Here is a 15,164-nt window from a genome sequence, read left to right as displayed (position 1 = left end):
GTAACTGTCACGGTCATTATGCATGTCCACAACACACTAGAACTTTGTGCGATATCCTATCCTCAAACTGTGAGAAGTGCTGGTCATTTACTTGCCATCCCAGTATTTATCTTATGTTTGACTCTTAGTACTTCTTTGCTATCATGAAAACTTTTTCTTAGTTCAATTGTTTTAAAACATTTAATTTTCTGAATATTGCTTAATCTTAATTTTTGTTCTAAGATTTATACTGTATCTTTGACTTACAATTTATTTAAAAGTCATTGTATGATATCTTCTCCTAGTATTGGAAACTTTAAAAAGTATTATTTCCATTTTCTGTTGACTTAAAAAAAACAGAGGTTTGTGTCTATGTTGTTTGCTTATTATTTCTTGCCTATATCTTGTAATATGAGAAACTACTTTGGCAGTAACAATACACAATGTACTAACCATTGTTACTCTCCTAAAATCTTGTTTTGAGATTCTGTACCACTGTTTTTATTTTTTTTTCTTTAAAATAAAAATAACTGATGTCAAAATAAAAAAAACAGGATAGATATATAGCTACTTTCTCTTAGTTCAATGAGAAGACTTGTACTGATAGTGTTTAGACTGGATATCATGTCTGCATCTCACTGTGAATAACTACCACGAAGACAACATGCAATGTATTAATTGTGGTAAACTGTCCTACTAACCTGTTTTGAAACTGTTTCATTGCTATTTCTTTCTCAATAAAATTAATAAAATAAGATATTAAAATATTCTGGGTACTGAAAAAAAAGGAAGGAGAAGAATCTTATGTCTCCTTTTTAATGTGATTTCAAAGTGACCATATAAAGGGTGGCCCAGTAGCTTTTTACAAATGCTACCACTAGGATCAGCATCTCCTACCTGGGCAGGAAGGAGGGAAGCTCAAGTGGGTGTCTTGTGCAGGGGTCTGCCCACTCCACTGGAGACCGGAACAATGGCAGGAAGGCAAGCTCACGGCTGCTGTCAGGGTGCTGAAGAACCTTAGAAAGTCCTCGTCGGAGCCTGCACACACCCAGGGTGCTGAGCCGCCGCCTCTTGCTGTAAACCTGGCCTGCCATAACCTGGGCTTCTTGTGGCGTCAGTGCCCGGGAGCTGGATTACTAAGCTCTGTCTGGATCCTCCACAGCTTTATTCAGCAGCGTTTTTGCAACTTCACAGGAAGCAGTCACAATGTTGGTCAGTGAAATAAAATGTAACTTAAAGGGCAGGCACCTTGCTTCACATTTTGTACAATTTGTAAGAAAATGAACATTCATACCCTGCACATTATCACAAATAGCTGAAGGCTGCTTTAATAAAATAAAGACAAGAATCAATAATTCTCTAAGCAAATGCCCCTGAGCAATGGACTCTACAACCAGGCACTAAATTAAGAGATTTTTCTAGCCACGTTGCTTCAAAACTGTAAGGATAAGCTGTGCCCGGTACAGCGTTCAAGCTTAATGAACGACCTTCTCTCAGTAAGCAGACTTTTGGGGTCTTCCTTTCTGTCCCTTCTGCAGACCTTTCACGCACATCATGAAGACCAAGCTGCTTACCCAGTGCGTCGGTCATCAGCCCAGCCACTGTCTCTGTGGTGGACGGCCAGGCACTCTGCCATGGTGTGCAAGGCATCCAGGCTCAGGATCAACTTGTGACCTTATTTCTCTTCTCGCCGATATTAGCCTGGTATTCTCAGAGCTCCTCAAACATGATGTGCGCTTTCTCGCCTCTGACCACCATGTGTGCCTCTCCTTCTCCCCAGTACACCACACTGCTATCGCTTGGTCCTCTTTCACCACTCCTGGCCAAAGGCAATTTCCTCTGGCAGGCAACAGAAGCACGGTGACAGGAGACGTAGAACTTTCCAGCATCCTAAACAGCCAAGTCTAAGACCTTCAATAAAATCCATTACCTTCAAAATACACAAATAAAGACAAAAAACAAATCCAAATTAGCAAGTAATGGACCTCCAAACACACGGTGTCCCCATTGTTAGATTTGGTCCCCATAAAACATTATTACAACTGAAAAGCATTCCTGAAGTTGTCTGTGGCTCTTTCCCTTTACAGCACCATGTGGCCATGCCTGACCCGTGAGGAATCATAGTTGCTTAATATTTAAGTTATGGACATGAGCAGCTTTCAAAACAAGATTAAAAAATACAATGCGCAACAGCAAAATGCTAGGTGGGCCTGGCTGGCGGGGCACATTTTAGTACGTGTGTTACAAGGTGGGGTGGACACTAACAATGGGACCCACCATGGCCTTTAAGAGTCTGCCATGGCCAGGCTACTCTTACTATGAATCCAGGGCTGCAGGACAGTGAGGGAGCCCGAGCTGCAGAGAGGCTCAGGTGATGCTGCCCATTCCTTTCCAGCCAGCAGGACCTCTCAGAACAACATTTTGTCACTTTCAACACATGTGTAGTCTCAAAGACATTGTCTTGATGAAGAGGGGTGGAGGGAGATCTCAGGGGATGCGCTGTCAGGGGCAAGGAGAATACCTGTTCCCCGAGCACTCAGGCAGGCATGCACCTCGTCCATTTATTGAGCACCTGTTATGCTTATGACCAGCTGGGGACATTAAAGGGAAGATCCATGGAGAATCAACAAAGCACCAGGTGCACCGAAGTCAGACGTGCTAAACTGCCCTGGAGTTGAGAGTCAGCTGCGAGCCAGATCTATAGCTCACTGCCCGATAACCAGAAAAATGTATTAAATGCTTTGCCTCTTTGTCTTTCTCATCTGCAGGGTTGGGGTGATCAGTTGCTATTTTACAGGGTCACTTATTAAGTGGTAAAAGGGTTGAAAATATATAGAATGGTCACTATACAATACACATGCGAACTGTTTCTTTCTGCCCTTCGTAATGGCCGCTTACCCTCTTCTCCTGGGACAGCAATGAGAAGTCAGATGTGGAGGGGTCGTCAGGCCGGAGTGCAAAGGCGGATCAAGCAGACACGACGACGCACAATGCTCAGCAGCTTGGCAGCTGTGTGCAGGAGAGTCACAGAAGCTGCGGCTAGATGGGAGGGAGTCTGGCCACCCTGACATCTTTAGATTATATTTTTGCAAGCAACAGGAAACTGCAGAAGAACTCTGAGCAGCAAAAGGGCAAGGCTACATACTTCCAAAAAGTCACCCTACTAGCTGAGTGGGGAATGGAAACTAAAGAGGCAGAGCGAATGGTGGGAAGGTAAGCACAAAGCCCCTGCGGAGCTGGGCCTGGCGGTGCACACCCGTACTCATAAGACTCTTGAGGCTGAGGCTGGAGAAGGAAGTGGGAGCCAGCCTGGGCAACTTAGGGAGACTGTCCCCAAATAAGAATAAAAATGAATCGAAACAAATTTCCATCTGAATGTGGCCCAGCTGTTTTTGACAACTGTGCAGTCACGGTTATGAGTGGTGGAGCGCCATATACTCAGGTTTTGGAGAAAAATGTGTTCATACCTTAGGAGTATAGTAAATGCCTCATTTAGTGACACACTCCTTTGTGCAAGCTGCCTTTTTTCTTTCACCACCCGAGTAGATGCAGCATTTGATGAAGCTCATGAAAGTAGGTGGAAGCTGTCTTGCTCCTCCTCTTTTCTAGGATGTAGTCTGTAAGTGATGCTGACTTTCAAAGAAATTTGCTTGCCACTTTCTGATTTTTCTTGGAAGTTAATTTTAACTTCTTTCACTGATAATGAAGGAAAGTATTGCACCTTTTGAAAGGCACTAAATGGATTGAGGTTGTAATTAAAAACCTTTGTCCCCCCGTCAGTCATTGTCTTATGAGCTTAGCATAGATGTGCAGTTCAGTGGAGCCCGGTGCTCCTGCATCCCAGCAGAAGACCTGAGGCGGAGAAGTGAGGAGGGGTGGTGCTGCAGGCCTGCCTGCGGGGCAGCCGCATCTTCTCTCAGGTCGTGAGGATGCATGCCTGCTTCCTTAAGATGTTATGAGGGGATTTCGCTGACCTTATCAGACCCAAAAGCTACAACTCTTGTTGCATAGGTCCTGCTTTACGTTGGTCTTAACCATCCAGCAGAAAAGTATAAAAACTGAGTTAACACACCTATAATACTCAATTACCGGAACTTAACCAAAGAAGTGGATACAGATGAATGTCCATTTTGTATCTGTGTATTCAAAGTGGTTAGGATAGATATATAGTTACATTCTCTTAACGAATAGAGGGATTTGTTCTAATAGTGTTTGTAGATAGGATATCATGTCCGCATCTTGTACAGCAATTAACCACTAGGAAGAATGTATGCAAGGTATTCATTATTGAAACTGTCCTGCCAATTTGGTTTGAAACTGTCTCATTGCCATTTGTTTCTCAATAAAATTACGGAAAAAAAGAAACACACACACAAATACACAAAATAAAAACAGAATGAAACAAACAAACAAAAAAAGATGTTATGGGTGGGGAGGCCTGCCCATTAGCTCAGTGGCTTAAGTGACTCCTTAAACAAAGTAATCAGGATGCTGTGGTTTGATCCTCAGATCCTCAAGCCTTACCAGACCTGCAATGAAGGCATCCTGAGCCAGCCCATCCCCCCCAAAAAAGAAGTTATGGGTGGGTGGGCATAGGGCCAACACTTATGGACATGGGGACCAGCCAGGGGAGCCCCTTTAATTTTGTTTTCCATATGAGGAAAATATAGCAGCTGATTGAGTCTCTTTAGTTTAATAAAATCATGCAAGGAGTCTTATGAAGTATTAATAAGGACTTTGTCATCTTATTTTTGTTATACTTTTCAGTTTTAAATATCTTTACTTTTTTTTTACCTAATCCAAAATCCTAGTTCCTGTAGATTTCATTAGTGCTGAACCAATGCTTTCTTTTATCTCAATCTTTGTATATACATTATTTTCAAATGTAGCGAACAAATGAAAACCTTCAGAGAACAAAGATCTAGGGATGCTGCATACTGCAAAAGTCCTGGCCTCTACCCCCAGTACTGCAGAAAAAGGAAAGTCCATGCAAGGAGGAGGAAGAGATGGAAGCAAGGCATCAGGAGGAGATGGCAACAGTAGGAGAGGACCACAGACCATGCGCTGAATCAGAAAATAGAAGAGACTAGAATAGGGTGAGAAGGTACTTGTGCTCACCAGTCACTCTGAGGACCCCACAGCAGTCACTATTCCGTGGTGCATGGGCTGCTTTCACTGCCCTTATCCTAAAAAGAGCTTATCCAGAAATTACATCAACTTGATCACTACACGTACTGTTCAAAGCAGCTGGTGATATTTCATAAGAAGACTTTCTTGCAGAAGAAAGTGGAGAATTGACTTGCATCCTAGGCCAAGTTCTCGTCTCACTGAAGCTCCTGACAGCTGACATTCAGGGGTCTCCAGCCACGCCCGAGCTGCACTAATGCATAGGGCTCTGAGTACAGGACTTACACTCTGAAGGATGCCTGCAATGAGAACGAAGATCTGAGCAGTGTCCCTGGTGAGGATTCCCAGAGAGATGGCATCGAGAGGGGAAGGCTGCATTCCTTAGGGCTACACCAACAGGGTGCCGCAGCACAGGGTGCCCTCCACAATGGACACCGACTGTGAAAGGTCAGAAGTCTCAGATCCACGTGGCACCCAAACTGGCTCCTTCTGAGGACTGTGAGGGGGAACCCCACCCAGGCTGACCCCTCCAGCTTCTGATGATTTGCAGCCGTCTTTGTCAATCATCTCTGTAGAAGCACCAGCCCACCTCTGGCTTCTCCTTCACAATGTTCTACATTCCGCACTATGACACAATTCCCCTTTGTACAAGGACACCAGCCAGGGTGGACTCAGGCCTGTCCTGATGCCTCACCCTCATCTCCTAAGACCCTGCTCACAAGGGCTAGTGAGATAGCTCAGTGGACTAAGTGCCTGCTTAGGCAAGCATAGGGTCTGGGGCTCTAACCCCAGCTCTGCATGCTGAGTCAGACCTGCCCCCAGGCGTGCTGAGCCAGCCACCAAGACAAGGTGTGGTGGCTCACACCTGTAATCCCAGCACTGGGGGGGGGGGCTGAAAATAGGAGGATCACTACAAATCTGAGCTACAGTAAGACCCTGTACCAAATAATTAAAAACAAACAAAAAAGACCCTGCTCCCAAATAAAGTCTTGTCCTAAGGTACTCAACATTATTTCCTTGGCAGATGAATTTTGGGGGACATAACAAGAGGCCAGGACTGAGACCTGGAGGATGCTGGCCCTGAGGATTCTGAGGAGCAGCTCACCCTGCCGTGCTGTCGACATAGGCGTACCACCCAGACTGATCAACTCCCAGAGGCGAGGAGGGCTGTCTGAAACATCTTTGCATATTTTGCCTAGAAAGTTTCTTGTATGTACAAGTGGCTCAAAACAACGTGTAACATTGTCTGATGATGCATAACAAACAAAAACTGAATGTGGAAGAGCCCCCAAGAAATGTTTTGCACACAGTATGTTGTGACACGCTGCCTTATAGACAACAGTTGCTGCGCTTGTCAGAAAAATCGCCAAAGTAGACGTTCAAAATATATTTCAACTCATTTGCTTAAACAACTCTATGCCTACCATCCATACCAAAAGGCTGTTTTTCTCCATGGGCAACAGAAGGCATAATTATTTGCAAGAATTTTCAAGGTTTTCCCTTTGCTTTCTTAAGTGGCACACGAGATTCTCTGCGCCACTCTGCGTGTTCGCCAAAATCCCATTGTCTTTTTGAAAGCCTTACAGCCCCTGGAGGGTTGGCAATTGAGCCTGGGCTCCAGGAACACTTGGGGATTAAAGAGAAGTTAATTTCAAAGTACGTTAGGACCTTCCGAGGCCCGGAAGTCACTTGGAGAAGTGCCGCGGGCGCTGGTGCTCTCGCCCAAGCTGTGGGAGGGACAGCAGTGCACTAGTAGTGTGCTCCCCAGCACTCAGTTTTAGAGTAGCAGGCAGCAGAGTGGAGCGCGGGAGGGACTGATAATTCAATTCATTTTCAAACCTTTCTTTCACTTGTTAAAAGAAAAGGAATGACTTAGCAGAGGGTGATTTTCCCTTTGACTAGTGAAAGGGGAAAAAGGCCCCACCTAAGGAGCAGCGTTCCTGTTCAGACATTTCATACCTCTCACATTCTTGTTACTGTATGTGCCAGGCAATTACCCTCGTTATCTATATCCTAACTGTCTCCAGAAGAGACTTCACACAGTTTACTATAAGAGAATAGAGAAAACGATGCAAAAATCTCATGAAAGAATAAAAGAGAAGCAGTATGTTTATTCCTAAATACATAGAACTCATGGATTCCATGACATACGTTGACAAAACTGTGACTGCTAATACATTAAGCCCCTTAACTTTCACTGTAATTATTTGGACTGCTTTTTCTTTTTCTCTTTCTGGGAAAAGCCGAATGAAATACGATTTCTTACAGATGCATCTCTGGGGTAGGGGCTTGGTTTTCCCTGCAGCGCAGGCTCACTTCAATGTTTGCCACCTAATCCTACACTGTGGTGACTCAGGTTCAACTGAGATTCAGCCGCTGTAAGAATTCATAATCGTGCATGGGTTTTAAAAGAAGTCTTTCCCCCCTAATTGGTCCAGAAATTTGTCCATTCTTCATATCAGCTAGCCAAGTTTGGTGGTAATTGCCAGCATGTTTCCAGAACACAAACGATCACGAAATCATCCCGTAATTGGTTCGCCCTTCGTGCTTACCACAGAGCAGGTTTTGTAAAAGTAAGCTATGTCTCTATAGCAGAAGCTGACTGTATCCGAGACTCCTCCGCCTCCTCTCTTTTGGAACTCTACGGGCATCAAGTGTCAGTATGGGGCCTGAATGTTCTCTGAGCAGCTACTGTGCACCAGCATGGTTTTGGAGACGAAGGGCTCAAGCAGGGTGAAATGTTTCTCGCTGTCTTCAGGGCACTTACAGTCCGGAGGAAGAGAGGCCGCACGAAAGGTAGGGTAAGTGTGTGGCGGGGAGGCTGGAGTGGTCACAGACCACAGGGTAGGAGGGGACCCAGCCTAATACAAAGCCTGGTAAGGTTTCCTGAAGGAAACAACACTGCTGCTAAGGATGAGCACGAGCGAGTTCAAGGGAGTCAGTTGGGCTTGTGAAACAAGCAACACACTTTTCTTCTTGCAATCCAAAAAGAAAAATCAGGGATCTCTTTCTCCATTTTATAGTAGAGGAAAAGAAGACCAAGGAAGGGGATGGAGCAAAGTGCCTGACATCACAAAGGTGCCGAGCCACGGAACTGACATTGTGGGTTAGCAAGCATATTGGGGGTACTATGGTTGGTCTGAAGGAAAATTAGTGAAGCATCTCAAAAAAAAAAAGAAAGAAAAGAAAGAAAAAGGAAGACACACTGCCATGTGCCACCAATCCCATCTAGTTTAGAGAAAATGCTACAATCATAATCATTCCCCTCTTGGGTCTGCTGTAAGGGCAGGAGGATTTCTAACAGCCAGTTCTTCATACATATTAACTTGCTCAATCTTTTGCAGATAAAACCATGTGTATCGACTTGGCAATATCAAGCTAACACACCTACCATGTGCCGAATGTTCTAAGAGTGTTGTAATATCTCTCTTACTTCTCACAAGAATACAGTGATGTGAGTACCACTAATACACACTCATTTTCTCGAAGAATACACTAAGAGTTTAGGTAAACTGTTCAAGATCAAAAGCCTCTCTAGCTGGCTGATACAGCTGAGGAGCAAACCTACACCTTCCCCTCTCAAAGGCCCACCTCTTAACCACCGTCCATGAAGGTATCAGTAACAGCCACACTGACAACCATGGGGCTCCTTCCTGTTTGCTTATCTGTTTTTTGTTGTAGTTGTTTTTATTTTTAGTTTTTAATTAATTATTTATTATTATCATTTTTGTATTTTAGGGAAGGGTCTACAAGGTGTTCAGGGTCTCACTATTAGATCAGACTCACAGTGATCCGCCTGTGTACAGCCTCCCAAGAGCTGGGATTACGGGCACGTGCCAGTCTCAGTCGCTATCTGTGGGGCCAGCACGGCAGGCCCAGGGATCAAACCCCCAGGCACTTTAGTCCAATGAGCTATTTGGCTGGCCCTGCTTATCTGTTAAAAAAAGAAAAGTAATTCTATCATACACTTGAATTGATTAATTTTTAAAAAGTCCACTGATTCTGGCCATTTCTGCAGCAACAATAAACCTGATTCTAGCAAGAAAATGATCATGGGAGTCAGAAGCAGAGAGTGTAGCGGTCCAACTTCCAGATCATTTTCTAGGGTTCCCCGCAGAGGCTGGGGTTCATTAGACCGTCAGTTTTTTTTTTTAGGCAATGGTAAGAGGAGCTGGTGTTGGCAAGAGCCATGAGCTCTGCACTGTCCTGCCACGTATGTGTGTGTGTGTGTGTGTGCGCACGTGTGTGTGCGTGTGCGTGTGCGTGCGCGTGTGTGTGTCTTGAAACAAGGATAATGGCTACAGGGATAGCTTAGCAGTCTAAGTGCCTACCTGGCAAGCACAAGGACTGGGTTCAGTACCCAGCGCTGCATGCAGTGGCCCCTCTGCCTCCGAGCTGCAGAGTGAGACTCTGTACCAAATACATAGATTTAAATTTAAAATAAAAAAATTAAAATTCAGGGAATGTTAAAGATTCTCTGTATTCTGTGTTAGCCAGGTATAGTGTCACACGCTTGTTATCCAAGCACTCAGGAGGCTGAGGCAGGAGGATCACTGCAAGTTCAGGACCAGCCTGGGCTACACAGTGAGCTCAGGGCCAGCCCAAACTGCATAGTGAGACCCTGTCTCAAAAAGACAAAAAAAAAAAAAAAAAAAAAGTACATTTTAGTTAGGAGTGATGAATAGTCCATTATTTAAGTGCCAGTTAGATAATGTCATTTCTATTGTTTTTGAAAACCCATAAAGAGTTAGGTCTAGTGTTGCAGCCTCTTCCAATTGTAAGAAAAGCCAGAAATCCAGATATTTCCTGTGAAATTGTAAAATAGCTATATAATATTAAAATGTAGATATTGAGAACTAAACCAAAATTTGAAAGGTACTTGGTGGACAGAACACCTTTGTGGGTCAGTGCCGGCCCACAGGCCACCGGTTACCGTTCTCTGCGCAGTCTTTTAACCTCTAGAGAGCTCACCTTTTTGCCTAGAATTTCAGACCATCAGTTTCGGACTAATTGAAATCCAACTTCACCCGTAGCCATTAAGGATTATTTGAGAACAGGGCTTTTTAAAAAAATCTCTTATTTATTTACTTATTTGGTACAGGTCTTTCTCTGCAGCTTGGACTCCTAGTGGTCCTCCTGTCTCAGCTGCCTCAGAGCTGGGGTGACAAGCATGTGCCATCACACCTGGCTTCGGGGCCCTCACTGTGCACCTGGAACTCCAGGGCCAGCATGGCATGTGGCACCAGGGACCGAGCCCAGGTCACCGTGCTTGCCAGGCAGGCGCTCAGACTACCACACTATCTCCCCAGCCCCAAAGAAGCTACCTTTTGAGCATTTGGAACCATGTATCAATCCATATTTAAAGGGAACTTGTATATCTTGATGAGTACCCTCATCTTCCAGAAAAAAACCATCAGCAATTATATCTAAGAGGGACCCTGCAAATTACCGAAGCTTGCCCATCCCCTCCATTAGGTGACAGATGAGATCTCCCCAGAGACAAAGGACTGGCCCACACTCTGCACCCTATCAGCGGCAGTGCTGGAGCTCAGACACAAGATTTCATGTGCGTCCCCTCCTCTTCTCATCCAGCTTCTGAAATTCTATAGAGGAAGTCATCCGAACTCCTAGCTAGATCTAGCCGGACCTGCAATCATCTCTGCACTGGGCTTTTCAATTACATGCACCAAAGGGTCTTGCCCTGGCCAATTTTCTTTTTGATTTAGTCATTTGAATTAGGTACCTGTCACCTGGAAACGAAATAACGCAACAGTGCTTCTTTTCTACCCTCCTAACGCCTCACATTCTTTTCCAGGCTAGACACGCCCCCTTCCCTTGTTCTTCCACACATCATGCTGATTTTTATTATGGCCTGTCATGGACTTTTTCCAGCACTACACACAATCCTGATGGGCCGGCTTCTTGCTAGTCAGGGCTTTCCTACTCTCAGCTTCCTTGCCTTGTGTGGAAGTCATCTTCCAAACTGGACCAGAAGCGGCTCATTCGGGATGAATCTTTCCATTCTGCCACCACGTCCGTCCCAAGAGCGTTAGGTGCAGTGAGCTCCCGGCCACTCTGCTAGGACTTGCCTCTGGCTTGCAGCCCTCCTCACCATTCCAGCTCTAGCTCTACAGACCAAATGCTGGTTCTTTCAGTGTGATGGCCTCTTGTATGTCACATTTGCTTTTGCACGGGAAAGATCTCAGAATCATTTGACTTTTTATTACTTTACATGGTACAGTTCTTCAGGAATGGAAGATTTTGTTTCCTTTGTTCTGTGGTCTACTTTTAGGAAATATCAGACTACTCCAGGAGCGATGAAGCAAGAACTTCCCTTATTACTTTTTCTATATTATGCGTGACCAGAAAGTCTCCACTAGTACCAGGGCATAGCAGTTCCTTCTCATTACACCACGGATATTGGGGAAGAAAATGTCAAAAAGCACATTTAAGTAATCAATTTTTTCCTTGATGGAGAAAGAAATGCATAATTCTGTTTGAAGGAAATCTGTTTTAACAGTCACTTTGTTCTCTCAAAAGGTTAGAATATTTTATTTTTTTAAACGCCAATCATATTTTGTGTTGACAAAGCAAACCTTGAGACTTCTGCATAGTGGAGGAAATCAAGTGCCTCAAAGTCTCTCTGAATGGGTGAATCACTCTGACTGGTTGAAAACACAGTCACACACATGCAGAGCTGATCCGATGTAGGTCCCTGATGCTATGAAAAGTAGAGCTTCTGATGAATAAAGTCGAATGAGTCAAACGAACAAAATGGAATCTCAGTGTTAGCCGTACCTTCAAGGAAGATGCAAGGTGCATCCCATGAAAACGAGTAGGCCGATTTTATCACACCCTTGGCCTGGCTCCAATTCTCCTGCACAAGACAGGAGTTGTTATGGAGACAGTTCCAGGACTGCCTCCTCTTATCACCTTATATACACACCGAAGCACACACGTGCACAGCGACACACACACACGGATTCATTTTAGGCTGTGTAGTCAGGCATTATGAGGGATTTCTGTCTGATTAAAAAAAATCCTGTCAGCTTAAATATTACACAGGATTGTTTACAGGGCCTGCTTCTCGAGCCTTCAGCCGCATCTATAAGGAGCGAGTTCACCCGAGGTAGCCAACCATCACCGCTACTACATAATTTAAAAACAGATGGTGTCGCTTTGCCGTGCCAACTTCTAGGTATTCACTCTACCATTCTGACAAAAGAAGAAATAGAATTTTCAGAGGCAAAGGACTGTTGTCATTTCTGAGTTGCTGAAACATCTCAGAAACAGTCTGGTGGCGAAATCTCTTGTTTTGGGCATAAATTATCGTCCCTGCCGTGTTATATTTAGAGTCCCAGTAATGCAAACAAAATATACCTATAAGTGATAAAATGTGGTTTGCAAGTGGTCTGTTTGAAGTCTTTTAATTAGGAAGGCTGCTGGAATGCTCAGGCACTCTTTTACCCAGTAGAAGTGAAACCGAACTAATCAACTATCAAAATTACCCGAACAGAGGCGTCTTCTCACACTGCTCTTTCCCAATTGTCCCTCAGGGATAAGCTACTGGCTTTTTCCTCTTCAGCCTGAGCCACGTGAAAAACCAGACAATAGTCTAGTTTACCAGCTAAGCCCCCACCTCTCCTTCAGTCTTTGTGAGGAGGGCAGGGCCTAAGCACCGTTATCCAGGTTGTCTATGTGATGAGACCCTGAAGAAGAGGGGCAGGCCTCTCTCAGGTCAGGTGGAATTCACCTGGGCATTAACGCTCAGGGTGCTAAGGGGTTGGCTTTTATCCCAGAAGAGTTCTAGTCAGCAAGTGTCCCTGCAAAGACAGGGCTTGGAATCAGCGCAGGGCCCTACTCCCACTCCTTGAGGTAAATCACAGGACTTCAGCCTCTCTGTTTTGCTAATTCGTGCACTGGTCTGTACTGCTATAGGTAAAGGTGCCTTATAGGGAGGAGTCTGGGGAGCCATCTGTACATTCTCAATCTTTCAGTAATCTAAACTGCTCTTTTTAAAAGTCTATTTTAAAAAAATCTAAGTGGAGTGCCTTGTATGAATGGAATAGGCACTTGAAAAGAGGCAGTTGGCCTGGCGACTCTCGGGCTTTCTGAGGTACATTCAGCTCTGTGCGTGCCTTCCCCTCCCCATCTGAGCACTTCCTCCCCGGCTCCCTCTTCCATTTTACTCTTTTATCTACATCATTTTCCTCTGGCTTTTCTAATTCACCCTTTCTACTCTATTACAAGCTCGTGTTTAATTTGCAAGTAGCTTAAATTCCTCAAAAACTAATTTTAGCTCATTAATCCTATTTATTGGCTTTAAATTTTACTACAATGATTACACAATCTTTCAGCGATCACTCATGTTTTTAAAAGTTTGAGTCTTAAGCTTTCTATTTGGAGAAAAAGAGCAAAGGATTGTTTTTGAGAGTCATGAGAAGCTTAGTTTGGCTTACACTGAGTGTATATGTGGTCAGCCCCAGATAGCTTTGCCAGGAGATATATATATATATGTTTGTAGCGTTTGCTGCAATAACTAAAAATAGTTTGACCAAATGCCAGCGTCATCAGTCTGCCCTGGAGCTTCTGGAATGTTAGGGTCACGTATCCTTACAGGCCACCTTGCTCCTCAAACCACAGCTTTGAAGGCTTCCAGGTAAAACACACAATCAGATCACAAAAACCACGCCTCCTGGCGACCTCTGCGGCCAGAGGTTCTGCTTAGAAGAACTGGCTCTCTGCAGGATTTTCCCACCTTCTTCTCCATTCTGGTGCAGTACCTAAACATTTGCTTAAAAGGGAGAGCCACAGCGTCTTTGACTCGAAAATAGGTTCCTTTTTCAGTCAAAACAGCTTTTACTGTCAAAGGGCAGCGAATCCCCGGCTAATGCTTTAATGAATTGCACAGATTTCTCTGATGAAATTTCCTGCGCAATAAAGACGCAATTATCATAATTCCAAACTGAAATTTGAAATGTCAGGCCCTGAAGACTCAAAATCCAGACTTTAAAAAAAATCCAAAAAACTTTTACTGCTTTGAGAATACTTTCGCGCTCCAGAAAACACGGGCCACTGTGAGGGGGAAAAGGGGTGGGAGGGGGCTTCGGAACTGGGGAGCAGCCCCCGCCCCCCGCCGTGGGAGGGGGCTTCGGAACTGGGGAGCAGCCCCCGCCCCCCGCCGTCCCGCACAGAGGAAATGGGAATCGCTCTCAGCAAAAGCCACATCCGTGCTCGCGATAGCTGAAGGACACGGACAGCGCCGGTGACGTGTACGTACAGGGAAAACAAACAGAAACCTCTGCTCGCTCGAGATGAGGATGTAAAATAAACACGGGGGGGGGGAAGTATCACACTTTGCTACAGCGATGTATAATACAGCCTGACATGGCAGCCGCGCAGAAATTTACTATTTTAAGAAACTGGTCTCAGTCCCGGCAGGGTGAGAGCTGGTCCCTAGGGTCGCCCCTCCGGGGTCTGGGGGCTTCTCTGGTAGCTCAAGCCCTGCGGAGTCATTTCCTGGACTGACTTTCCCCACTCGCGCCTTGCACGGGGCTCGGGGCTGTGAGCCGCCGCCCCGCGGAGGCTGCCCCTGGGTGCCCACCCCTCTCTCCTGCCGGGAAGAAGAGCTGATGGAAACCGGCGCTTTTTTTTTTTTTTTTTCTACTTCATCAAAGGCAGCCAGCTCCTAGCCGCCTTAGCCTCGCTCCAGCCTCACACACAAAGCCTTTGCTGCCTGACTGCGAGGCTTTCTGAGGCTGCACTTGGTCGAGCCCGCGGCAGGCAGCCGGGCTCCGAGGGCCTCCGCGCGCCGCGAGGTCACCTTGGCAAGGGCAGAGGGTCAGAAGGAGGGCGGTGCAAGTGGTGACCCGGGCCGAGGGAGCGCGGGGCGCGCCCCACAGCGCGGGTGCGGAAGGTGGAGCCGGGAGAGGGGCGGCCAGGGAGAGGAAGCGAAGGCCGGGGGTCGGGAGGCGACCCCTGGGGGCGACCAGTGACGGGGCAGAAGGGGCGCGCCCTCGGCGGAGGCGCGGATTCAGGGCGCCGCGCTCCCGGGCCCC

The 15,164-nt window shown here is 45.8% G+C and overlaps 1 protein-coding gene across 1 annotated transcript in view; it reads right to left on the bottom strand.

The window, feature by feature from the left end:
* Window positions 1–15,164, bottom strand: part of Cadps (calcium dependent secretion activator) — a 489,489-nt gene that overhangs the window by 473,513 nt on the left and 812 nt on the right. The gene's annotated exons all lie outside the window — the stretch shown is intronic.

Source organism: Octodon degus, unplaced genomic scaffold (assembly GCF_000260255.1).
Source record: "Octodon degus isolate 3935 unplaced genomic scaffold, OctDeg1.0 scaffold00210, whole genome shotgun sequence".
NCBI lineage: Eukaryota > Metazoa > Chordata > Mammalia > Rodentia > Octodontidae > Octodon > Octodon degus.
This window is presented reverse-complemented; position numbering and strand designations above follow the sequence as displayed.